Source organism: Temnothorax longispinosus, chromosome 11 (assembly GCF_030848805.1).
Source record: "Temnothorax longispinosus isolate EJ_2023e chromosome 11, Tlon_JGU_v1, whole genome shotgun sequence".
Lineage (NCBI taxonomy): Eukaryota > Metazoa > Arthropoda > Insecta > Hymenoptera > Formicidae > Temnothorax > Temnothorax longispinosus.
In genome coordinates, this window is record NC_092368.1 from 13,201,210 (window position 1) to 13,227,489 (window position 26,280).

At 38.6% G+C, this 26,280-nt stretch overlaps 1 long non-coding RNA gene across 1 annotated transcript; it reads right to left on the reverse strand.

Moving 5' to 3' along the window:
• Positions 1-11,849: 11,849 nt before the first annotated feature.
• On the reverse strand, positions 11,850-12,966 carry LOC139821585 (uncharacterized). The gene is made up of 3 exons (XR_011734300.1): positions 12,763-12,966; positions 12,238-12,383; positions 11,850-12,123 (listed from the first exon to the last, which is right to left on the reverse strand). It is a non-coding gene; the product is annotated as an uncharacterized lncRNA (long non-coding RNA).
• Positions 12,967-26,280: the final 13,314 nt, after the last annotated feature.

Consider the following 26,280-nt stretch of genomic DNA (forward strand, 5'->3'; position numbering starts at 1 on the left):
CCAGAAGTTCTGTATGAAAGAACCAAGATGTGTTAAGTGTGCAAGCAAGCACCTTACATCGGAGTGCAAAAATCCTAAAAATGCACCAGCGAGATGCGCCAATTGCAGAGAAGCTCATCCAGCAAGAGGCTGCGAAGTGGCTAAGAAAATTCAGACGATGAGAAACGAAAAAAACAAGAACAAAGCAGCGAGGAACAACACCAGCAGAGGTGACAGAGAGAAACTGTCTGTAACCTCAGGGAAAACGTTTGCTGACATTGCAGAAAGCAAGAAGCAAGAGGAAAGCTCACTAAATCACGAGCTAAAAAGCTGACCAATTATATTGTCCAAGCTAGTAGAGAAACTGGAACGAACACTGACATTAATTACAGAGAGACTAACTAACCTCGAAAAGAACAGCAAGAAAGCGGACAAGAAAAAACACTGACATTAATTACAGAGAGACTAACTAACCTCGAAAAGAACAGCAAGAAAGCGGCCGCCGACAATAAGAAGAAACAATGGGGAGCAAAAGTACCAAAAACATCAGGATAGCCGCCTGGAATGCCAATGGCTTACTGAATCGCAAACATGAACTACAGGTATTCCTTGATATTCATAAAATTGATGTGTGTCTCATTTCAGAAACGCATTTTACTAAACAATCCTTTGTTAATTTATAGGATATCACCCCGATCCTATAAATATCCGCACCAATATCCTATAAATATTCATATAACGTCCATGGGCATTCTGGACATAATATGGACATCCATAGGATATTGTGTGCTGTCTGGGCACATTTACCACACTATACACCCGCAGAACAGTGCAAGAGGTGGCACTGCAGTAATAATTAGGGATAACATCTCTCACTCAGTGGGGGAAAAATATGAAACTGACAAAATTCAATCACCATCTGTGCTAATCAAGACCGAAAAATATATTTTGACAATTGCTGCAATCTACTGCCCGCCAAGACATAACTTAAAGAAAAATGACTATCTAGACTTACTACAACACCTGGGAGAGAGATTTATTTTGGACGGCGACTTTAATGCCAAAAACGTTCGTTGGGGCTCAAGGCTTACCACCAGTAAGGGTAAAGAACTGCTACAAGCTGGGTTAGGGTATGGCTGCGAGTTCCACTCCACAGGCAAACCAACCTACTGGCCAGCAGACAGAGACAAGATTCCGGACTTGGTTGATTTTTTCATATCCAGGAAAATTTCAGCTAATTATATTGGCATTGAAGAGGACCACAACCTCGACTCTGACCATTCTCCAATAATATTAACCCTTAGCGAAACTGTGATAAGAAAAGTATATGGCCCAACACTCGTGAACAAATACACTGATTGGGATGGCTTTAGAGATGACCTGAGTAGCAAAATTAAACTCAACGTGCCACTCAAAACGAAAGCCCAGCTGGATGAAGAAGCAGACGCTCTGATGAATGACATCCAACAATCAGCCTGGAACAACACCCCAGTAATAAATGAAAGATCATCAAGATTCATCTACCCCATCAAAATTCTAGAGCTGATTGCTGAAAAACGCAAGGCTAGAAAGTTGTGGCAACGGACCAGACATCCAACAGACAAAACCAATCTAAACAATAATCTTACCCAACAACTTAGATATAAAATGCACGAAATCAAGAATGAGTCTATCAATTCTGATCTCAGGAACTTAACTGCTGACTAAACCACAGACCACTCTCTGTGGAAAGCTACCAAAAAAATGAAACGCCCAATTGCACATATCCCACCCCTACGAAAGGCAAGCGGTGAATGGGCAAAAGACAACAAAGAAAAAGCCGAATTGTTTGCTAGGCATCTAGAAAATATAATTCAGCCCAATGAAGCGTTAGATAGCGATGAGAACGATCCAGTTATAGAAAACAATGATTCTGAAGAGATTCCCCTCGTTACGCCCAGTGAAATTCAAAAATTAATAAAACATAACTTTATTACAAAAAAAGCACCAGGTTTTGACCTCATCACTAGTGAAGTATTGAATCAGTTGCCTAAGAGGGGCTATGTTAAACTCACATATTTGATCAATGCTGCGTTTAGATTAAAACAAAAAAGGTTAGTTTTCGGACTATTTTAAAAGTGTGTTAAAACGATCTGAAAATTTTTTTTTCTAATCAAATATCTTCGTTAAAAAAATATCACGCAAGAATTCTCCATGTATTATTTCTCGCCTCTGACGTCACAATTTTCAATATGGCTAATTAAGTATCAAAAGCCTTAAAACTGTTTTATTTTTATGTAGATATAGTTGTTAAAAAATCACATAATTATTACTCTTTATGAATTAAGCTAATATGGAAAAAGTTTGAAGTGCTCCTTATCCGATTTTGATGAGCTTTCAATATGTCGTTTTCTTAGATGAACATAAGGGATACGTATTCTTTTGGTACATATCTAATCGTATGTTTAAAAGTTTAAAAAACTTTTTTCAAAAAGATCAATTTTCTTTTTTGAGGTAAATATCTCCAAAACTATTTAAGAGATAAAAAAAGATTTTTTAAACAAAAGTTGAATGATTTTAAGCATATTTTAAAAACAGTGACAAAAATTTGCTGATTAAAGTATTTATTATTTTAAAAATTTTAAAGGAATAAAAGAATTTAAAAAACTTTTTTGTCACTGTTTTTTTTCTCTCTCTCCCTCTCTCCCTCTCCCTCTTTCTCTCTCTTCTCCCTCTCTCTCTCTCTCTCTCTCTCCTCTCTCTCTCTCTCTCTCTCTCTCTCTCTCTCTCTCTCTCTCTCTATCTCCATCTATCTCTCTTCATTCCATTCAACTTTTGTAACTTTTTCTATATCTCTTATAGCTACAGAGATATTCGCCCCGAAAAAGAAAATCTGATTCTTTTCAAAGGGGTGTTTTACTCCCTAAACATATGATTAGGCACGTATAAAAAAATACGCGTCCCTTATTTTTATCCAGAAAACGACATAGTTCATCAAAATCAGATGGTGACACTTCGGATGTTTTCCTTAAATAATAAGTTCATCTAAAAAAAAGTTGATACAAGTAAGATACAAAAACAGAAAAGTGCAAGGTATAAGAAACAAAAAGATTACTTATATGTTTCAAGTTCTGTAAGGATATATCGTTTTATGTAGATATAACACGAATACATATTGTATATTCTTTCCGACATTTTCGAAACTATTAAGATTCAGACGTATGCGGGAAAACGAGACGTACATATTGGACTCGCGTGGAAAAGATTCAGTTTGTTGTTATTCATCGAACGTCGTGTCCATTTTCGTATTTTTAAAAAAAATCTTTCCATCGACTTTTTTTTCGTTTAACTTGACAACGCATCGAGCCTAAGTAATAAAGATAGCACGCTCGTCATACCTAGTAGATTCTGTTACTGCAGAATCTAACGCGATAAAATACAGAAGATACGATCGTCTCTATATTTGGCGACAACTCCTGTCCCGTGAAGATATAAATGCCGTGAGTTTATTATAGTTCTGTACCGTTGGGGAGAGAATCGTAGAGAAAATACGAGAGATGGAACCGAGGGTAAATTTGTCTATTTTTTTTAGGTTCTCGTGCGTCCTCGCATGAACGTCGACATCGAGCTTTGTACATTACCTTCGAGATCCGCGACTTCAGAAACACCGGGATCAAACTTTCTTTCATCGCGAATGTCGAAAACCCAAGATAGAATCGTATCTCCTATAGAACGCCTCTCGTACGTTTCGGAAATAATTGCCTCGCTAAACATGTCTTTCTTCTATATATAGTTCCCCAAAAAATTAATACAGTCCTTATATCTCTGCGTACTAAGGAAAAAGAAACAATCGGTGAGAATGTCAATGGTACATAAAAAAATATCCAAATACGCGCCGTCGAAATGAGATGCCGTGAATTAAATGTAAACGACGAAACGTACGAAGGGCGAGGTTTTATCTTATTCTAGCGTGGTACGTCAGCTAGGTGATCACGGTGTTATGCGATATCCGCTAAAAGGTATTATATTGTTGCGTCCGTACCGAGACACCCGTGTTGCGCCCGTACCGAGACACCCGTTTGTGGGCTGAATCTAGCTCTGCTTCGCGGAAGTTTCAAGCTGAAGCGCGTCTCTTGACAATGAGACGCAGTTATTGATTTATTGATTTATAAAAACGCCTGTCAGATTGTTTTGGAGTTTCGAACCGTTCGTTCCTACTCTCCAAGCTTTTTCTGTATTTACGTTCCGAGTTTGAATAAACCGAGTTCTTCCTTTTGTAATAACGAGTGTCGTTATTTCCACGGTCCCGGGAGTGCGCGGTCGCGAACGCGAGTGAGCGTGATTCTAGCGAGCGAAGCGCAACACTTTTTGGGGGCTCGTCCGGGATCGTGTGAGTCCGTGTGCTATGTCGACGTCAGTCGTGATGAGAAAGAGACGCCTGGTGGAGTCTTCGGAGCCTGCAACGGAGTCGGCAGCGTCAGAGACGACGGCTCTCCAAGCCGTACTTCTGGAAATGCGGCAGATGCGTCAGGAGCAGGCACAACGGGAATGAGGAGCTCGCTTTAACGCTCCGCCGGCATGACGAGGAGCTCCAACTCCTACGGGGAGACCGGCTACTTCATCCAGGAACACAGCTAATTCCTTCCAATATAAGAGCGAATCGCGGTCCTGAAGTAGGTACCCTTAGTGCGGGAGACGGCGCGCGAAGTGAAATCGGTTATAAACTAAACCCTGATACGTTCGACGGTGCAGTTCCGTGTTACGTGAGTTTTTCTCCCAATTTAATCTAATTGCGCGCGCAAATCAGTGGGACGATACGGCCAAAACCGTGGCTCTGGCGTCGAGTTTAAGGGGAAAGGCGCGTTCTGTTTTAGAATCGGTGGAGGATTTAGAAAAGTTTGAGATACGAGGAACTTAGATCGAAATTAGAATTACGTTTCGGTGAGGGACAGTGTTCGCAAAGTTAGTATATACAGTTTACGAATAGAAGACTAAGATTTGGGGAAGATTTTGCTACTTTTGGGTCCGAATTAGAAAGGCTCTCCCGATTAGCTTACCCTGAGTGTCCCTGCGTGGTTCGGGACAAGATCGCGTGCGCCCAATTTATCTCTTCCCTTATGGATGGATACATTAGAAGGACTCTTCAGCTGGAAGGAATTACCTCGCTGAAGTTAGCCATAAAAAGGGCAAAGGCCGTGAAAATTATACTGAGAGATAATTTTGACAAAAGGAAGGGGTTTGAAAAACGATTTGAGACAGGGAAGGATGTGAGCGCGAAGAGTTATGAAAAGGGATAGGGAGACGAGAGGGTCAAAGAAAAAGGGAAGAAGGTAAATGGTTATAGTCGGGAGGGTTTAAATAGAACAAGAGAGTGTTGGCAGTGTGGGAAGGTGGGACATTTCCGTTTCGATTGTCCCGAGAATAAGGGAAACTCGGATTAGTTGCTCTCGGCGGGGGGAGGACAACGGAAGACATAATGTTAACAGTCCCCCAAGTGTTTTCTATTAATCGGATTAAGTCGAGTTTCAATTATTTTAGTTATAAGGGGAGGTTAGATGGTAACGCGAGTGTATATAGTTTCAAAATAGATACGGGCTCAGACGTTTCGGTTCTCAGTAGGAGAATGGTTAGAGAGGGCAAACACATTATCCAAACTGAGGAAAATTTTCTTAGGTATCCCTCTGGAGAAAAAGTTCCAATCGAATTCAAGGTCATCGCAAGGGTCCTTTTAGGGAGGTATTCCGTGAAAATTCCTATGTACGTAATCGAAATGGATGATGATTGTTTACTGGGTGTAGATTTCTTGGAGAAGGTGAATTTAGAAAATGTTTTCGAATTTGCTTTTGGTTCTTCAGAGTCTGGAAAAAAAAAGGTTTTGAGTTGTTCTCGAATCCAAGCTTCTTCCGAAAAAGCCTCATTCTTGAAAGAGCTCTATACTAACAATTCTTCAAATAGAGGAGTACCAGGACGTATTTTCCGAGGAGATTGTTGCTGAAAATTGTGGAATTGTGGAGCATGTCATCAATTTAGAAAATTCTTTTCCTATTAAGCAAGTTTCTCGTCGAATTCTCTTACGAATGCGATGTAAAGTAGATAAGGTTATTGAGGAAATGAGGAAACAAGAGGTCATTAAAGAGTCACAAAGCCCGTGGGTTTAACCTGCTGTTTTAGTGAGAAAAAAAAATGGAACGTTAAGGTTTTGCGTCGATTTTAGATTAATTAATGCAATAACTAAGAAAGATTCGTTTTCTTTTTCCAAAATAGACGATATTTTCGATCAGCTTTCAGGTAACTTTTGGTTTTGCACTCTAGATCTTAAAAGTAATTATTGGCAGATAAAGATTCGTTCCGAGGACAAGGAGAAGACTGCCTTTTCTATTGGACGAGGATTATGGCAATTCACTGTAATGCCTTTTGGGCTGTGTAATGCCCCCGCTACCTTTCAGCGGTTAATGGAAAAAATATTGCTAGGGTTATTATATAAGAATTGTTTGGTCTACTTGGACGATGTGATAATTTTTGGTAAAAATTTTGATGAAATGCTGGAGAATTTAAGGAAAGTACTCTCACGATTTCGTTCAGCTAATCTTAAAGTGAACCCTAAAAAATGTATTCTTTTCGCGAAAAATGTGAAATACTTGGGACATATAGTCTCTTCGGGGGGCGTTACTACGGATCCGGAAAAGATCTCTGCTGTGAAGTATTGGCCGATTCCTCATAGCAAGAAGCAGCTTCGAAGTTTCTTTGGGTTCTGCTCGTATTATCGGAAGTTTGTAAAAGGATTTTCTTCTTTGGCCAAACCCTTATCTTTGACAGAAAATCAAGTCAAATTTTCTTGGGACGAGAAGTGTCAAAGTGCATTTTCGGAGTTAAAACGGGTATTGTCTTCTTCTCCAATGCTGTCCTTTCCGAGTGAGAGGGGAAAATTTATTTTGGACATTGACGCCTCAAATATTGGAATTGGCGCAGTTTTTTCACAAAAGCAAGAGGGAGTGGAAAAAGTCATTGCTTATTTCAGTTGTGTGTTTAATAAGTCTGAGAGAAATTATTGCGTTACTCGTTGAGAACTTCTGGCGATAGTAGATTCTATAAAATTTTTCCGGCATTACCTTTTGGGGCGGAAGTTCTTAATTCGTACGGATCATGTTTCTCTTAAGTGGTTGGTATCCTTCAAGGATTTGGAAGGGCAATTGGCGCGTTGGCTGGAGAGACTTTAGCAATACGAGTTCAAAATTGTTCATCGCAAAGGCCTGGTTCATAAGAACGCCGATGGGTTATGTAGACGACAATGCGAATCGTTTGGTTGTGAATATTGTGCCAAGGTAGAGAGGAGGCCCAACATCACACGCCAAACCAAAATCAACTTGGTCAGAACATTGGTGTTCTCGGTATTCCATTACGCCTCCACTATTAGGGACGCTATCCGAAACATGGAAGGACAAGCATAGTCACCACACATCTGCCAAGATGTCAAGTACTTAGATGATGAGAGAGGAGACAGAAGGAAGAATCAAAAGAATCGGTTGCTCGGATCATTCTTATATGGGAGACTCTTTGAGATTGGTGTAAGGAGCAAATGGAGGACGCTAGTATCGCTTTCATTTACGCGGTAAAGAAGTCGGAATACGTCCATCTCGTTTAGAAATACCCGCTGGAGATGTTTCCGCCCGGGTGTATTGGTCTTATTGAGACGCTCTGAGTTTAAAGGAAGGGGTACTTCATAAGAAGTGGGAAGCGCCGAATCTTAAGTCGAGCATCTTCCAGCTTATTGTTCCTCGGAGCCGTATTAAGCAAATTCTAGAAGAGGCGCATGATTCTTTCTCAGGAGGGCACTTTGGGGTCAATAAGACGTTTGAGAAAATACGAAAGCGGTTTTATTGAGCCACGTGTAAGCAAGATGTAGAGAAATGGTGTAAACCTGCAAAATTTACGTGTCAAAGAAAGGCCCTTTGGGAAAGGGGAAGTCGCCATTACAAATCTTTAACGTTGGGGCACCATTCGAAAGGCTACAAATGGATATTCTTGGCCCACTGCCTGTTACTACTTCTGGAAATAGGTACCTGCTCGTTATTGTTGATTGTTTTACTAAATGGATAGAAGCTTTTCCTCTCAGGAATATTAGGGCAAATACGGTGGTAGAAGTCTTTGTTTATCAAATGATTTCTAGACACGGAGCACCTTAGAGGTCCATACGAATCAGGGAAAGAATTTTGAGTCTAAACTCTTTGCAGAATTGATGAATCTCCTTGGTATTATAAAAACGAGAACAACTGCTCTACATCCACAATCGGATGGGCAAGTCGAGCGGCAACATCAGACTATTATTAATTATATTATTTAGCGAAATATATTTCTGAAAACCAGAGGAATTGGGATCGCTGGGTCCCTATGTTTTTATTAGCGTACAGATTTTCTAAACACGAGGCTACTGGAATAACTCCCGCAGAACTGTATTTTGCTCGAGATCTTAGGTTGCCGTTGGATCTGTTTTTAGGAAGTCCTCCGAGAGAAAGGACTCAATCGGTTGAAGGTTTTGTTGAGAGGTTGAAGGAGAAATTGGATAGGATCCATTCCAACGTTAGGAAGCGAATGAACGTGAGGTTTTTGCGAGTAAAGTCCTGGTATGATCGGAAGGCCAGGCAAACTCTTTTTCAAGAAGGGGAAAAAGTTTGGTTTTATAATCCTCGAAGGATGAAAGGTAGAGCCCCTAAATTGCAGAGCAATTGGGAAGGACCTTTTTTAATAGTGAAAAAGTTGAATGATGTGGTCTATTGTATTCAAAGGTCTGTGAGACATAAGAAGAAAATTGTGCATGCGGATAGGTTGGCTTCCTTTTCCGAGAGACAATAGAGTTTGATAGGGAACAGGGCTTGTTATGGACTAGGTTGGGTGTGATAATTTGTGGGGAAGGTTAATTACGGTAGAAATTAAGATTGTTGTGTTACATTGTTTACTGCGCGTGTTATTTTGTTCTTATAAATTTACGGAAGCTGAAGCGGTCGTAACTCTTCGCCGAGTTGGACATCTTGGGAGCTGGCTTGTTGCCGAACCTAATACCGGCGAAGGATAAATTACGAAGCTAGAAGACTGCCTCTCTCACGGTTGTTTGATCCGTGGTTTTTCTGTGAGACATAGGGCAAATGCCGAGGCAGAGACTTGGAGAGTCTTTTGAGACGTTGAGTCCACGGTAAGCTTCCCCCCCTTGTCCGAAGATTTAGAAGAGGAGCAGCGACATCTCCGACGACTTCGGGAGCTGAGAAGAAGAGGCCTGTGTTGGGAGGCGAGATCTCCTGCGAGGGAACTGATGAGGGGTCGCCCTAGAGTCAGCAAGGGGGAGAGAGTATCTCCTTCCGAAAGATGTCAATTGGGGACTCGCTCCATGAAGAAGAGGACATGGTCCTGGACTTCCAGAGTACGGTTGGGACCGAAGAGAGGACGGTGCCCGGTAACCTGTGGCAGCAGCCCAGGGTAGGGCAGGAGGCCGTTCCGGTACCCTGGAATCGTACGGAAAAGTTCGCTCAGTCAAGAAACTGCCCCTCCGGATTGTCGGGACGACAATCTGAAGAGGGGGGGCAGTGTTGCGCCCGTACCGAGACACCCGTTTGTGGGCTGAATGTGGCTCTGCTTCGCGGAAGTTTCAAGCCGAAGCGCGACAACGGGACGCAGTTATTGATTTATAGATTTATAAAAACGCCTGTCAGATTGTTTTGGAGTTTCGAACCGTTTGTTCCTACTCTCCAAGCTTTTTCTGTATTTACGTTCCGAGTTTGAATAAACCGAGTTCTTTCTTTTGTAATAACGAGTGTCGTTATTTCCACGGTCCCGGGAGTGCGCGGATGCGAACGCGAGTGAGCGCGATTCTAGCGAGCGAAGCGCGATTCTAGCGAGCGAAGCGCAACAATATACACGCAATATAGTTACGGAGTAGCGTTCACATTTATCGTACAGATAGACAACATTAACCTGCTGGATGTATTTTAAATTGCATACTCTGCTAAACAATTCCTTTATTTATCCTAACCGCTGGAAGGTTAACTAAAAATGTAATTCTGTACTTCTTACCGTTTCATCTTACTTTGTTTGCTCGCTAACTTACTTATATACTTAAAAAGTACTTAAAGTTAGTTTCTTGTACGCGTAGATATCTATGCATTAAACTCTTAACACATGTTCGCTTTCGTACACCAATCAACGTCATCGTCGAAAAAAAGTAGTAGTATTAATAATAGTAATAGTAGTAATAGTATCAGTAATAATAGTAAATTACAGGCGAAAGAATCCATACTAATTGATTAAAAATTTGTCTATGGACCACTCGACGAGCGATAACGCTTGTACAATACACTCGGTGAAACAGTATACTCGCATAAAGAAAAGAAACAGAAAAATACAATGCACATAATATAATAGACGCGTGTAAACGAAAAAAAAGTAAAAAAAAAACAAAACGTTTTTTTCTCCGCCGGTCGATCGATTGTTCAACCATTTCCGAAAGCCGATCGCTCCTCTCTTCGAAAAGGCACGAGAAATTATAAATTTCAAGCCTCTTAGTCTCGTATCCGGAAGCCTTGCCGCAAGCTATAAGAAATTTGTGTGTCGTGTAGAAAAACTCCTACAAGGTATCATACGCGGGAGGGTTAAAAGTGAAGTCGCGAAATCGCAAGACATCGGCAAGACACTCGATAAAAAATACTCGTCCCGGTTTCCCTTCAGCCCTTGCGCGATAGCGTTGAACGACGCTGATTATTGATCCAATAGGGAGATCGGTTGTGGTCGGCGACACAACGGGAATGACAGTCGGGAGAAGCCGCCGCTTTACTAACAGAAACGGCATCCCCAGGTCGCCGTGTATCGCATTGACGAGTAAGTTAGAGAGGACGAGCGATCGTGGACTCGCTGCTTTTTCGGTCTATGTAGCTATAACACGAATACATGTTGTATATTCTTTCCGACAAAGTGGGCAATTGCGGTCTTCCAAATGTTCCTTGCAATTATTGCAAATGCATAAATGTCCACATAGGACAAATATGTGAGTGGCATCGACGCTTAAGCACGTGCAGTATGAACCACGGTTACGTTCGCCTGGCGTTACTGGATCTATCGAAGTAGGATAGAAGGTACATTAATTTGTTCGTCTTCTTGGCTGGTAATAAAACTGAAATCATCGTCCGGCACGCAAAAAATTGTAACGATGCACCCCGTGCGCTAAGCATCGTTCCCGGCAAACGACCGCCGGATGCCGCCCGACCGACGACCAGTCGGGCGAAGACCAGGCGCGGTGCGCCCACATTTTAAACGCCTTTCAAAACGCACCGTGTGCGCGGGCCAAGCGCGGCACCGGTGCCTCCCGACGAGCGACGACGGGAGCCGAGCCGCCCCGAGGACGAGCGCGGCGCCGCGCCTCCCCACCACAGCGCGACGATCGGCGCTCCTAGCAAACCTGCCTAGGGATCCTCTAGAGAGGGATCGGACTAACCGTCGCCATTTGTTTCAAAACCGGAAGTGGTATATGCAGCGGCAAAACTCAAACGTGTTTCAATGCAAATGTGTATATTTTATATAATTAGACATGACAGACACGCGCTACGCGCGTGTTATTTAGCTTTAATTATACAATTCTTATTACATTATACTATTAACGAATTAATACACAAACTGTCAAAATAAGTAATGATAGATGTTACGAAAAAAGCAATCAGCATCGCGGAAAAATGTCAACAATGAAACCTTACATGACTTTTTTATGAGTGAATTATTCTTATACAATGAGAAAAATAAAATATTTCATATTTAAATACCGAAAATGTTGTACAGTAATTCTTACAGTTATAGTTTATTTACAAATAATAAAATATAAACAAATTCTTTCAGTGGTAATTGGTGCGCAAGAGTTCCTTTCGTAAAAAATATTTAATGATTCGTAAAAAATATATATTGATGACAAATTGTAATTTTACATGTATACAAGTTGTAATTTTTTATTCCGTTTATTGGCTGCAATAAGACTCTTTTTCAAAGCTATCCTAGATTTTTCCAATTTGTCATATAATTTTTGTAATCTATTAAATCGTTGTTCAAGTGTTTCTTCGAAAGGCGTTTTTTCCTTCAGTTCTTCAATACTTCCTTCAGTTTCCTGAATTTCTTCTGAATTTTTGTGAACATCACCTGCACATAAATTTTTTGAAATAGAAAACTGACACTTGGTCGCAGAAGAAAAATTAAATACTGGTTTCAAAAGAAGTCTTATTAGTCAAATAAATATATTATGTTTGTACTTACTGAACACAATGTCGAACTCACTCCAGGAACCCAGTCTGCACAATACTTTTCTTCTTTTCTCTTCTCGTGGGAATCTACACATTTGGAAGCCTTTGCTCGATCAGTTCGTACAGTAATCTGCACTGCAACCCGTCATATTTCTTTTTCTGTAAATAAAATTTACGTATTTATAAATAATTATATATGTTATGTGGAAAATGACAGGCAGCTTTCTAAATCGTACACCACCGTTCTTTCGTCAGGCGCGTAGATGAGAATAGCCTAATAGTCCTTCAGAAACAGAGCAACGTTTCACGTGAAATAATGGGTGCGTTCAGCCGATACTCCGCTAGCCTAGCAATCGTGAGCAGTCGCTCGTTTTCACTCGTTTCCTCTCCTTTGACCCAATGGATTAAAAGGAGAGGAAACGAGCGACTGCTCACGATTGCTAGGCTAGCGGAGTATCGGCTGAACGCAGCCACTCATAGACGAGGCAAGGGCACCGTAAAGTTCCTTAACTAATTATCGTTTCGCTGGCGTACTAACCTACACGACTAACTTGTCCTCGTCCTTCTCCGATCGTTGACGCCAAAGGAGAACGCTGCGTCGTAGGTTGACGACGACGACGACGACGACGACGACGACGACGATAACGATGACGACGACGACGACGGCGACGACGACAGGGTATACCGTGACGACGCGGTTTTCTGTTTACTCGCTCTCCTCTCGAGTCCTCTCCTCGTTTCGTTGCGATTTACGCGCACGCGTGTGTGTATGGCTCTATCTCTCTTACTCGCTCGCTCTTTCTCTCTCTGTTTCCGGTTTTGAAACTAATGGTCGCCGACCAATAGAAAACGATACCCGCTTAGTCCGATCCCTCTCTTGAGGATCCCTAAACCTGCCGCGACGGGCGGGTATATAAACCGCCGTTCCGAGAAAAAGAGACACTTCGTCTAGAGATCCGCTCCCAAGACGAAACCTATTCCCGACTCCTAGGGAACACGCCAACGAGGTCCGGTGCTCCGAGCCTCGACTGAGAGCTCTCAGGTGTTCTCGCACTCCTTCAACTTAAACCCCGAAGGCACGGTTACGCGGGGTCGAGCGCGCTCGGCCTCGCAACGAGGGCTCTCGCTGCCGCCGCCCCGGGGCTCCGGAAATCCTCCTACGCTACGCGTTCCCGCACGTCATCGCGATACCGCGACATCCGCGAGCCTCCAGGCATTATACCGCGTCCGCCCACATGTAATACGTCTAGGTAATATACCGAGCCCGTGTAATACGTCTATGTAACGATACCGCGTTCGTTGTTGAATACCGCGCCATTATCAAGTGCAAGGGCACTACCTGTAAATATACCGCGTCCGCCTGTATGTAATACGTCTATGTAACGATACCGCGTTCGTTGTTAAATACCGCGCCGTTATCAAGTGCGAGGGCACTACCTGTAAATATCCCGCGTCCGCCTGTATATAATACGTCTATGTAATATACCGAGCCCGTAAACGATACCGCGGCCGCCTATGCACTCGAGTGCATCCGCACTACCTCGTCGTTGTATATACCGCGTTCTGTCCGTCCCTGCGCACATACCGCGCTAACATCCCGCTTCGGGTACACCGAGTCCGCCGAATAGCGTGCTACCACGTCCGTTAGCGAGTGCATCTGCACTGCCCCTTTTCGTTGTATATATCGCGTCATTTCGTGTATAGAATTAAACTGTGAATAAACTACTGCATGTCTCACTAAATTGATTATTGTTTCTGGGCCTGTTATCGGACTCCTGATCCCGCACACCAGTCCGCGTTCGATAAAGTCAGGCCGTTACAAAAATATTTTCGTTATCTGTAAAGTAATAAAATAAATAAATAAAAAGAAATATTATTGATAAGAGAATTGATAAGCTAATTGATAAGAAAATTGATCAGAAGCTCGATTCTTGAATTCATTCGCAAGAGACGTATGCGCAAATGTTGATCTTAGAAAAGTTGCAAGTAGGTTGACTATCGCAGTGTCTTGCCGATGTCTTGCGATTTTCTTCGCGATTTCACTTTTAACCCTCCCGCGTATGATACTTTGTAGGAGTTTTTCTACACACGGATTTCTTATAGCTTGCGGATACGAGACTAAGAGGCTTGGAATTTATAATTTTTCGTGTCTTTTCGAAGAGAGGAGCAATCGGTTTTCGGAAGTAATTGAACAATCGATCGACCGGCGGAGAAAAGAACGTTGTGTTTTTCCTTTACTTTTTTTTCGTTTACATGTCTATATATTATGTGTTTCTTCTCTTTGTGCGAGTATACTGTTTCACCGAGTGTATTGTACAGCGTTATCGCTCGTCGAGTGTAGGCCCATAGACAATTTTTAATCGATTAGTATGGATTCGTTCGCTTGTAATTTACTATTATTACTGATATTGTTACTACTATTACTATTATTAATACTACTACTTTTTTTCTACGATGACGTTGATTGGCGTACAAAAGCGAACATGTGTTTAAGAGTTTAATGCATAGATATCTACGCCTACAAGAAATTAATTTTAAGCACTTTTTAAGTATATAAGTAAGTTAGCGAGCAAACAAAGTAAGATGAGACGGTAAGAAGTACAGAATTACATTTTTAGTTAACCTTCTAGCGGTTAGGATAAATAAAGGAATTGTTTAGCAGAGTATGCAATTTGAAATACATCCAGGTTAATATTGTCTATCTGTACGATAAATGTGAACGCTACTCCGTAACTATATTACGTGTATATGTTACAGTCAAAGCCCGAAACGCAGGCATTCCTAGGATTGACTAGTCAATCCTGGGGAACGACCAAGCGTCTTAGTCAAAGCCCGAAATAAGTTTTGCGTTTCGGCTTTTGACTAGTCAATCCTAGGAATAACTAATACGGCTAGTCAAAGTTAGAAGCTAAAGAAAAATTACTTCGGACTTTGACTAGTCAATCCTAGGTGTGGCTTAATTCGGACTGTGTGACTGTTAACAAATAAAATCAAGATTTTTTTTACTAAATTAAGTTCTTATTGTTATTAATGCCCCGCGACGCGAGATATTAAACGTTAAAGTTGACAGGAATCAGGTTATGATTCCTGTTATACCGACGAGCTGTAGCGACTACGGCGATTACTGGCGACTACAAATATGCCCTGTGGCCACATGCACATGCTCAGTGGCCGCATGCGCATGCAAAACTGCGCCAATTTTAAATGAATCAATCGTGCAGAATAACCAAGCATCTCGATTCAAGCAGTTAGGTCTCACGCTGGGAGTTTCATTAGTTTAATTATGCGTGGGAAGCACACACACACACACACGGGGGGTGCGAGAGGGGGCCTTTGGCTCTTCACTCCCCTGCACCCACCCCGTCGGTAGGCAGCGTGGACCTCGCTTTACAACATAAAGTATATGCTAAGTTGTAAAGCGAAATTATAAAGCACATGCATGGAGAGGTGCAAGGGGGCTTACATGCGTGAGCGCACGTGAACAGAAAGGCTTTTCTCCCCTACACCCTCCCCCATGCATGTACTTTATAATTTCGTTTTACAACTTAGCATGTACTTTATGTTGTAAAGCGAGGTCCACGCTGCCTATCGACGCGCGACGGGGTGGGTGCGGGGGAGGGGGGGGCCGAAGGCCCCCCCTTCGCACCCCCCCGTGTGTGTGTGTGTGTGTGTGCTTCCCACGCATAATTAAACTAATGAAACTCCCAGCGTGAGACCTAACTGCTTGAATCGAGATGCTTGGTTATTCTGCACGATTGATTCATTTAAAATTTGCGCAGTTTTGCATGCGCGTGCGGCCACTGAACATGCGTATGTGGCCACAGGGCATGTTCGTTGTTAAGTTCCTCACGTATAGTCCCGGGCAGCTCCTCGGTCGACGCAAGGCGAGGCACGTGCCTCTAATTATTGATGATGCGGTCACGTTCGCGTGGAAAGCAGGCAGCTTGGATTGGGTTTTAAATGATTGCGACTTCTCTTACTTCTCGACTCTCGTTTAATTGCGTATATTGATCTCGTTACTGATTCGGAAAAACGGTGCTTCGTATTGTGCTGGAGACCAGTATTTAGAGGCGAAGACAGAATTGAGAGTGTCCGATCCTCCCGTTCGAGGAGGTATATATAGCCAAGATTATCGGAAGGTTCCGGGAATTGTCGGAGCCCCCCGATTACCTTCAAAATGATCGTTGACGCGATGTTATGACTCGACACAATCCTAAGGTATAACGGTTGACACGAAATAAATACAAATAATATGAGATACGAAATAATATGCCTCGACGTCGATGTAAAGGATGTGGAATACGAAACATTCGTAGTCGCCAGTAGTCGCTACAGCTCGTCGGTATGACAGGAATCATAACCTAATTCCTGTCAACTTTAACGTTTAATATCTCGCGTCGCGGGGCATTAATAACAATAAGAACTTAATTTAGTAAAAAAAAAAAATCTTGATTTTATTTGTTAACAGTCATACAGTCCAAATTAAGCCACACCTAGGATTGACTGGTCAAAGTCCGAAGTGATTTTTCTTTAGTTTCTAACTTTGACCAGCCGTATTAGTTATTTCTAGGATTGACTAGTCAAATGCCAAAGTGATTTTTCTTTAGTTTCTAACTTTAACCAGCCGAATTAGTTATTTCTAGGATTGACTAGTTAAAAGCCGAAACGCAAAACTTATTTCGAGCTTTGACCAAGACGCTTGGTCGTTCCCCAGGATTGACTAGTCAATCCTAGGAAGGCCTGCGTTTCGGGCTTTGACTATAACATATATAATACCTTTTAGCGGATATCGCATGACACCGTGATCACCTAGCTGACGTACCACGCTAGAATAAGATAAAACCTCGCCCTTCGTACGTTTCGTCGTATACATTTAATTCACGGCATCTCATTTCGACGGCGCGTATATGGATATTTTTTTATGTACCATTGATATTCTCACCGATTGTTTTTTTTTCCTTAGTACGCAGAGATATAAGGACTGTATTATAATTTTTTTGGGAACTATATATAGAAGAAGGACACGTTTAGCGAGGCAATTATTTCCGAAACGTACGAGAGGCGTTTTATAGAAGATACGATTCTATCTTGGGCTTTTAACATTCGCGATGAAAATGTGATCCCGGCGTTTCTGAAGTCGCGGATCTCGAAGGTAATGTACAAAGCTCGATGTCGACATTCATGTGAGGATGCACGAGAACATAAAAAGAATAGACAAATTCACCCTTGTTTCCATCTTTCGTATTTTTTTCTACGATTCTCTCCCCAACGGTACAGAACTATATAATAAACTCACGGCATTTATATCTTCACGGGACAGGACTTGTCGCCAAATAGAGACGATCGTATCTTCTGTATTTTATCGCGTTAGATTCTGCAGTAACAGAATCTACGAGGTATGACGAGCGTGCTATCTTTATTACTTAGGCTCGATGCGTTGTCAAGTTAAACGGAAAAAAGTCGCCGAAAATTTTTTTTTTTAAATACGAAAATGGACACGACGTTCGATGAATAACAACAAACTGAATCTTTCCATGCGAGTCCGATATGTACGTCTCGTTTTCCCGCATACGTCTGAATCTTAATAGTTTCGAAATTGTCGGAAAGAATATACAACATGTATTCGTGTTATAGTTATATCTACATAAAACGATATATCCTTACAGAACTTGAAACATATAAGTAATTTTTTTGTTTCTTATACCTTGAACTTTTCTGTTGTATCTTACTTGTATCAACTTTTTTTTTAGATGAACTTATTATTTAAGGAAAAGATCCGAAGTGTCACTATCTGATTTTGATGTACTGTTAATATGTCGTTTTCTGAATAAAAATAAGGGACGCGTATTTTTTTATACGTGCCTAATCGTATGTTTAGGGAGTAAAACACCCCTTTAAAAAGAATCAGATTTTCTTTTTCGGGGCGAATATCTCCGTAGCTATAAGAGATATAGAGAAAATTTTTAAACAAAAGTTGAATGGAATGAAAAGAGATAGATAGAGATAGATAGAGAGAGAGAGAGAGAGAGAGAGAGAGAGAGAGATGGAGAGAGAGAGAAAGAGAAAAAAAACAGTGACAAAAATGTTTTTAAATTCTTTTTATTTCTTAAAAATTTTTTAAATAATAAATATTTTAATTAGTAAATTTTTGTCACTGTTTCAAAATATGCTTAAAATCATTCAATTTTTGTTTAAAAAATCTTTTTTTATCTCTTAAATAGTTTTGGAGATATTTACCCCAAAAAAGAAAATTTGATCTTTTTGAAAGAAGTTTTTTAAACTTCTAAACATACGATTGGATATGTACCAAATGAATACGTATCCCTTATTTTCATCTAAGAAAACGACATATTGAAAGCTCATCAAAATCGGATAAGGAGCACTTCGGACTTTTTCCATATTAGCTTAATTCATAAAGAGTAATAATTATGTGATTTTTTAACAACTATATCTACATAAAAATAAAACCGTTTTAAGGCTTTTGATACTTAATCAGCCATATTGAAAATCGTGACGTCAGAGGCGAGAAATAATACATGGAGAATTTTTGCGTGATATTTTTTAACGAAGATATTTGATTAGAAAAAAAATTTCAGATCGTTTTAACACACTTTTAAAATAGTCCGAATACTAACCTTTTTTGTTGACAATCAATCAACAGCTGAAAAATGACTGTAATATAAAACCTAGCTTGCAGATGTACAATCACTTGATCGCATCATGACACTTCACACTAAGTCCCATATAGTTATTTAACTATCCTTAATTATTAACTTATAACAGAAAAGGTTAGTTTCGGACTATTTTAGAAGTGTGCTAAAGCGACCTGGAGTGTTTTTTTTAATCCAAATATCTTTTTATGTAAAAATGGCACGCAAAAGCGTTCTCAGCGTGTTATTTCTCGCGTCTGACGTCACAATTCCAATATGCCTGCGGTGAGTATCTCGAAACCTTAAGCTGAAAGCAATACAAAAGTACAGGCAACAGGAACAGGGAATAATACAGGCAATTGGATTTTCAACCAAGCGCTAACTTTCGGAAGCGCGTGTATCAATGCTACAGCATTGACTACGTTTACACGGCCCGATTTACGCCGAATTAAGTTATATCATCGATATTCAAACTTTGATGTAAATCGAGCCGTCATCACTCGGTGTAAACGTCGTCATCATTTCTATCGTCTTCTAGAATACATAAAGCTAAAGCAATATTCCAATACGACTGTGTGTGCAACACGGCCGTGTGTATAATACGGTCGTGTGTGCAACACGGCCGTGTGTGCAATAGGACCATGCAATACGGCCGTGTGTGCAATACGGTCGTGTGTGCAGAATCTCTTCTACATCTCTTCTATATCTCTTCTACATCTTATTCATAATGATAATATAGAAGGTCACCTTTACAGAGGGTACATGATAACTGAATCTATAATCCCGGGAAAAAATATTCATATCTGATCATATATGATCATATATGAATGGCCATATATGGTCAGATATGGAAATTGGCCAGATCTGAGGATATATGATCTGGTATTATTGTATATGTTAATATCTGATCAGGTATGATCAGGTACGAACTATATATTTATCAGGTATGAACATATATTTAAGTAAGTTTCAGAAAATTGTTATATTTTCAAAAGTTATTTTTTAAGAGTGTGCAACTTTATTATAAAAGTAGACTCCACGATACAACTAATACAAAAATTGTGCCGCTCTATAGTGCGAGACAGTGTCGTGTCTTTTGATACCGTTCTTATAACACTGTTTGTCAAATTTTAAATACGAGAAACAGATCCCATCGAATGCCATCTATTGAATACTTTGAGATGCAATATCTGATCTGATCATATATAATATTATATGACTATATAGGTTCATACATGATTATATATGCTCTATATATGGGTATGTAAAACTTATATCTGTTCATATCTCATTTATACATGTTCATATACTGTCAAATATGAATATTTTTCCTGGACATTTTGTTCGCGGATATAAAAGTCCGGGAAAAATATTCATATCTGGCAGTATATGAACATATATAAATGAGATATGAACAGATATAAGTTTTACATGCCCATGTATAGAGCATATATAATCATATATGGTTATCTATCGCCATATATGATCAGATCGTGCATTATACATGACACAAGATCTGATCATATATGGCGATAGATAACCATATATGATTATATATGCTCTATACATGGGCATGTAAAACTTATATCTGTTCATATCTCATTTATATATGTTCATATACTGTCAGATATGAATATTTTTCCCGGACATTTTATATCATTATATCCCAATCTGGTCATATATAGACAGATCTGATCATGTTTCATATCATTTCCGGCCGTATATGAACATATACAATCATATACAGCATCGCGTCTTGTCATATATGATCATATACAGTGCCGATACAGTTATGTATGGCCATACATAATTATATCTGATAATACATGGCCGAACATTCTTTATATACGACCATGTAAGGCCAGATACGATTATGTATAATGTCATATCTGGCTACACATAATAATATGTCTGACCATATATGAACTTATATGATCAGATCTTGTGTCATGTATAATGTACGATCTGATTATATATGGCGATATATAACCATATATGATTATATATGCTTTAGATATGGGCATATAAAACTTATATCTGTTCATATCTCATTTATATATGTTCATATATGTTCATATCTCATTTATATATGTTCATATACCGTCAGATATGAATATTTTTTCCCGGGATATCTCATAATACAATTAATAAAATAGAACATACTCCATATATGAAAAGACCGATTTGTTTCATATTTTCTGGACTAAGATCTCAATGGTTTGGAGTAAATAAATATATTATTATAAAATACTTTAAGTATGCAACATTCAACAATTCTTAAGGATATATACATATAGCACATAAGAATATTAATAATCTTTTACAATTATTTAGAAAAGCACTACCTGAGGAAAAAAATGGATATAATATGGTCAGATGTAAAATTATATTATTAAATATGGAAAGATCTAATTTTATATGAACATGAAGATCATATCGCGCCAAATTTCGGATTTTATTATATAATCATATAAAATTCATATAAAATTAGATTTTTATATCTAATTTATTGTTAGATTTTTTCATATCTAATAATATATTTTTCCTAACGCGAGCGTGAAATGGGCCGCTTTTCGCGGTTGTTTTGAGTGAGCAAAACGATCCATTTCTCCACTAGTTGAAAAATGGAGCCATTTCTCAACTAGTGGAGAAATAAAATTGTAAAACAAGCGCGAAAAGCGGCCTGTTTCACGCTCTTGTTAAGAAAAATAGTATGAACAACTCGTGGGAAGAGTGGTCGAGCCCAAATGAGTGTGATGGTCGCACTCGCTTCGCTCATGCGACCAACTTCACACTCATTCAGAATCGACCACTTTTTTCCACTACCCTGGCGGAAATATTTCTACAAAATTTAAAAAACCATAAAATATAATTGCCAGAATCTATTAAATTCTACATGAATTTAAGAACTACAAAATCCTACATGAAAATGCTAGAATTGGAACACTTTTGTAAATTTTTGTAGTATTCTACAAGTAAGCAGATGTTTTAATTTTTTAAGATTTTGTTTTTTCTTAAATTTTTAAAATTTGTAGATCTTTGTACTATTTTTTATAAATTGTAGTTTTTCATAAAATACTACTTGCAATAATTTCTTGATTTGAGAACATTGTAATTTGTGGTACTATTTCGTAGATATTTTTACAAAAAAATAATTATTTCTACAAAAAATTAAATATTTCAACAAAAATGTACAAATTTCTATTTCTAGTTAAATTTTGTAGTTATTCATAAAAATTTTTTCCGCCAGGGTAGTTGTACAATATACTATTTACATCTGACCATATTATGTTCATTTTTTTCTCGGATATGATCATGCTCTTAACATGTTCTTAATATGTTTTCAAACTTATAATACTGCATAAAAGTTTTATTTATTGCTCCCTACTAATCAAAAATTTAATTTATAAAATTTAACAAGTAAATAAAATTCTAACAGAATATTCTATCATAAATAAATAAGTGTTACAACATGGTGAAAAGCTAGATTCTTTCTTTGTATATCCTTCCTGACTACATTCAATACTAAATGGTGTGTGTGCGTACATGTTTACGTATTGTAAATAACAGATACATATTTATATTTGTATATCTCAAAATTTAAAAACTTTATTAAAATTTTGATAGGTCGCGCGCTAATGAAATTCCCAGTGTTTGCCAAGACAATAATCCAGAAATGTGGTATCGTTTTGAGATCTTACGGCATATCACTTACAGATATTTTAACAAGTAATAATAAAAATATGTTTGATAATATCTTTAATTTTTTATTGGCTCTTATTGGACTACAGGTAAGAAAAAAAACTCTTTGCTTGGCCTTCATAATTATACTATATATATATATATAAAATTACATACCAAATTTTATAAAGATAATTAAAAAAATTACTTTATAATTACTTCACAATCCTAATCTTTATTTAAACCAAATGGGAAGCAATTTCTTTTATATGTATCGCAGATTGGATTAGTTGATCTTTTAACATCTATTGGTGTAATCCCCGATTTTATAATCGGTCACTCCATTGGTGAACTAATCTGTGGATATGCCGATGGATGTTTAACGGCCGAAGAAACGATTCTGTCGGCATATTTCATCGGTTTAGCCCTTCACGAGTCGAAAATAATTAATGGCTCTATGGCTGAAATTATAATCTCGACCTTGAACCTTAAAAGTTATGTGTCCTTTGGATATCGATATAGCTGTTACAATAGTTCTTCTAATTTTATTGTGAGTGGACCAACAAATTCTATAAAAGCATTCCTCACCAAACTGCAGGTATATTAATGCTTATAAACAACATAATATTATCTGCTTAGTTTCTTTAAATCGTTTTATTAAAACAATAAAATCATAAGCATTATAATACTTATGATTTTAAATAGGCTAACCGAATGACTATTATTATTTACAATTTTCTTCGATATTTTAGGCTGATAATATTTCTGTAAAAAAAATTCCTTGTGGTAATATACCTTTTCATAGTCGTTACATCAAACCTGCTGTAGCTAAGTCCGAGAAATACTTGAACCAAATATTACCACAAGAAGAGTTTTGCAGCTCAAAATGGCTAACAACAACCGGTCACGAGTATTCTAATACACTTCTGTCTTTACGTTCAACATATTATCTGTTATCCCCGGTGTTATTCGCAAAGACGATGCGTTTGATTCCGAAAAATGCAGTGACGATTGAGATATCTCCTCAGAATATTCTTCAACACATTTTAAACAACTATTTATGTTCTACAGTAACAAATATAGCGTTATATAAACGTATCGAGGATCATAGTGGTGAGATATTTTTTAAATCAATCGGAAAACTTTATAATGCAAGATTGCAGCCACAGATTGCAAATCTCTATCCGACAGTAGAATTTCCTGTTAGCCGCGGAACACCGATGATTTCTCCTCTCATAAGGTATGCATATTTTGCAAAATATCCGAATAAAGGTAACTTTCATGAGCTTTGAAGCATTAAAGTTAAATCTATTAAAAGATTATATTTAACAAACAACAAAACACTGAATTACATTTACGACTTTTTTTCGAACAATGTATATAGATAAAAAATTTGTTCTTTATTGCTGCACTAAACTATGAGTGCATTAGAACTTTTCTTCTTGCTTTCGCCAAATTTTGAACACATATGTACCTATATATTTTATTTTAAATGCAGAAAGCATATATTAGTTCAGCTATACAAAAACAGACTTACAATTAGTACTTTAGGTGGAAAGTTGAAAACCCATGTGAAATTGTACGATGATAGTTCTCGTTTCGCGTTGTAATCACCAAACAATATGGAATACATGTCGCATTGCGTAACAAATGTAAACCTATGTAGAATTGTGAAAAATTATTGGAAAATTATTTTATTTATAAAACTTATTTTATTAATAATTTTTTAATAAATAATGAGTGTCGGATTTAATCGGCGATTTTACTTTCTAAATTTTTTAAAATGGTTTTACCACTAATATGTTAGAGTGATTGTTATATTATAGTCACTCCAAAAGAGAGGATTGTCACTCTAATTTGAGTAAATGCGAGCACTCATAAGATAGGAGTGAATTTTCAGTAATACAATCTCACTCTAAAGCTATAGTAAATCACGGTTTTAAAGAGCGACTGATAAATGACTTTAACAGAGTGAAATTTTCCACTCAAAATTGTAAAGTAACATAATTCACTCTTATGGACACTGATCTACTGCACTCGAAAAGAATGCCTTTCACTCAAATGGAGTGCGAATTCACTCCAATTTACACAGCGCAATTTTACTCTTTCTTAGAGTGACGAAATCACTTGAAGTGCACAGACTCAATTTTCACTTTTCGTTACACTTATACTTGTATTTCACTCGTTTGAGTGATATTTCACTTTTCGACTTTTAGAGAGTAACTTTTTGAAATGTTACGATTGGGATTAAGATCTTGACAATTATGAAAGTTAAGATCATCGGAGGGCGGTTATTTTAAAGAAATTTTATGCAAATGATACTCTATTATTCTAAATTAATAGAGGTGTAATGTTCGACCCTACTGGCCAAGTTTTATTGCTCAAAACAACGCTACGTTTCGACCGTAGATTCCGGTCCTTATCAAGCGTATGTACTCACAAAAATTAATTGGTCAGACATAATGTCCAAACTATGTCGAATCTAAAAACTAAACAACACAGTTGAGAGCTCCGCAATAAATATAAAAGAATATAAAAAAGAATGTAAATCATTATATAAACCTAAACTTACATATTTGTGCATTAAACTTAAAACAATTGTAGGCAATTGTTAATAAATCAAAGCACATACAGATAAATCACTTGCTCCGTTTATTATATTCGCTCGATTTACATAGTTTTACCGCTTGCTCCGTTTCACAAATATCTCGTGCGCTCCACTTATAGCTACGTCTCGACACAATCCGACTCGGCAGTCCCTCGCGAGTACTAGGATATTAATTAATACCGGCAGCCCGATCTCGGTCCCTCGGATCGCGGCAGACCGTTCGGAGTATCTTTTCACACTGTCGCGTTACTCTAAATCGGATCCTGTCGCGTCAATCTCCTTCGACAGGTGGAGCCATATATCACGAATCGGCGCCTACGATACCTCTACTTATAATACATCAATTCGGCGCCTACACAATAGAATACTTGTTAAACGGCATAATTCGTTGTGTCAGAGCGAATTCGAAACTGACAAACTTGACAATATGAGACAGACCCGTGCCGTCAATACACTCTTAAGCATGTGTCGCCAAAAATTGGAGGTACATGTTAAAATTTTGTCCCTACGTAATTACGAGGGACATAAGTCACTCTTAAGCATGTGTCGCCAAAAATTGGAGGTACATGGTACCTCGAAGTTAGGAAGTACGTTATGGGCAACGAATATTCACCCGACAAAAAAATTATTTATTTCGAAATTTTATTATTATTTTTTAACTAAATTTGTTTCTTAAGATGCAGTCTATGATTATAAATATTTTTTTGTATTTGAAAAACACACTTACCTTGGTGGGATTTGAACTCGGGACCTCTGCATCGTGAGCCAACTGCCTTACGTGGTCGACTACTTCTTAATTTGAAGTAAACGTTATATATAGTCTACATATGTCATACCAGCGCAAATATATAATTTTTCAAAAATTATCTTAAGAAACAAATTCAGTTTAAAAAGAGTAATAAAGTTTCGAATTGGATATATGATATAATATTGCCCGCTGCTATTCGCGAATGTCTTTCGTTCAACAAATGTCGCGATCATGCCATGGTTGGCTACGTATACGAGGTACGTATGTAGGAGGTATATACGGAAAGCCCCCTAAAAAACTGTACCTCCTATGACACGTCCGTGCACGCGTCCGCGTCAAGTGCTTCGCGAATGTCTTTTGTACGAGGTA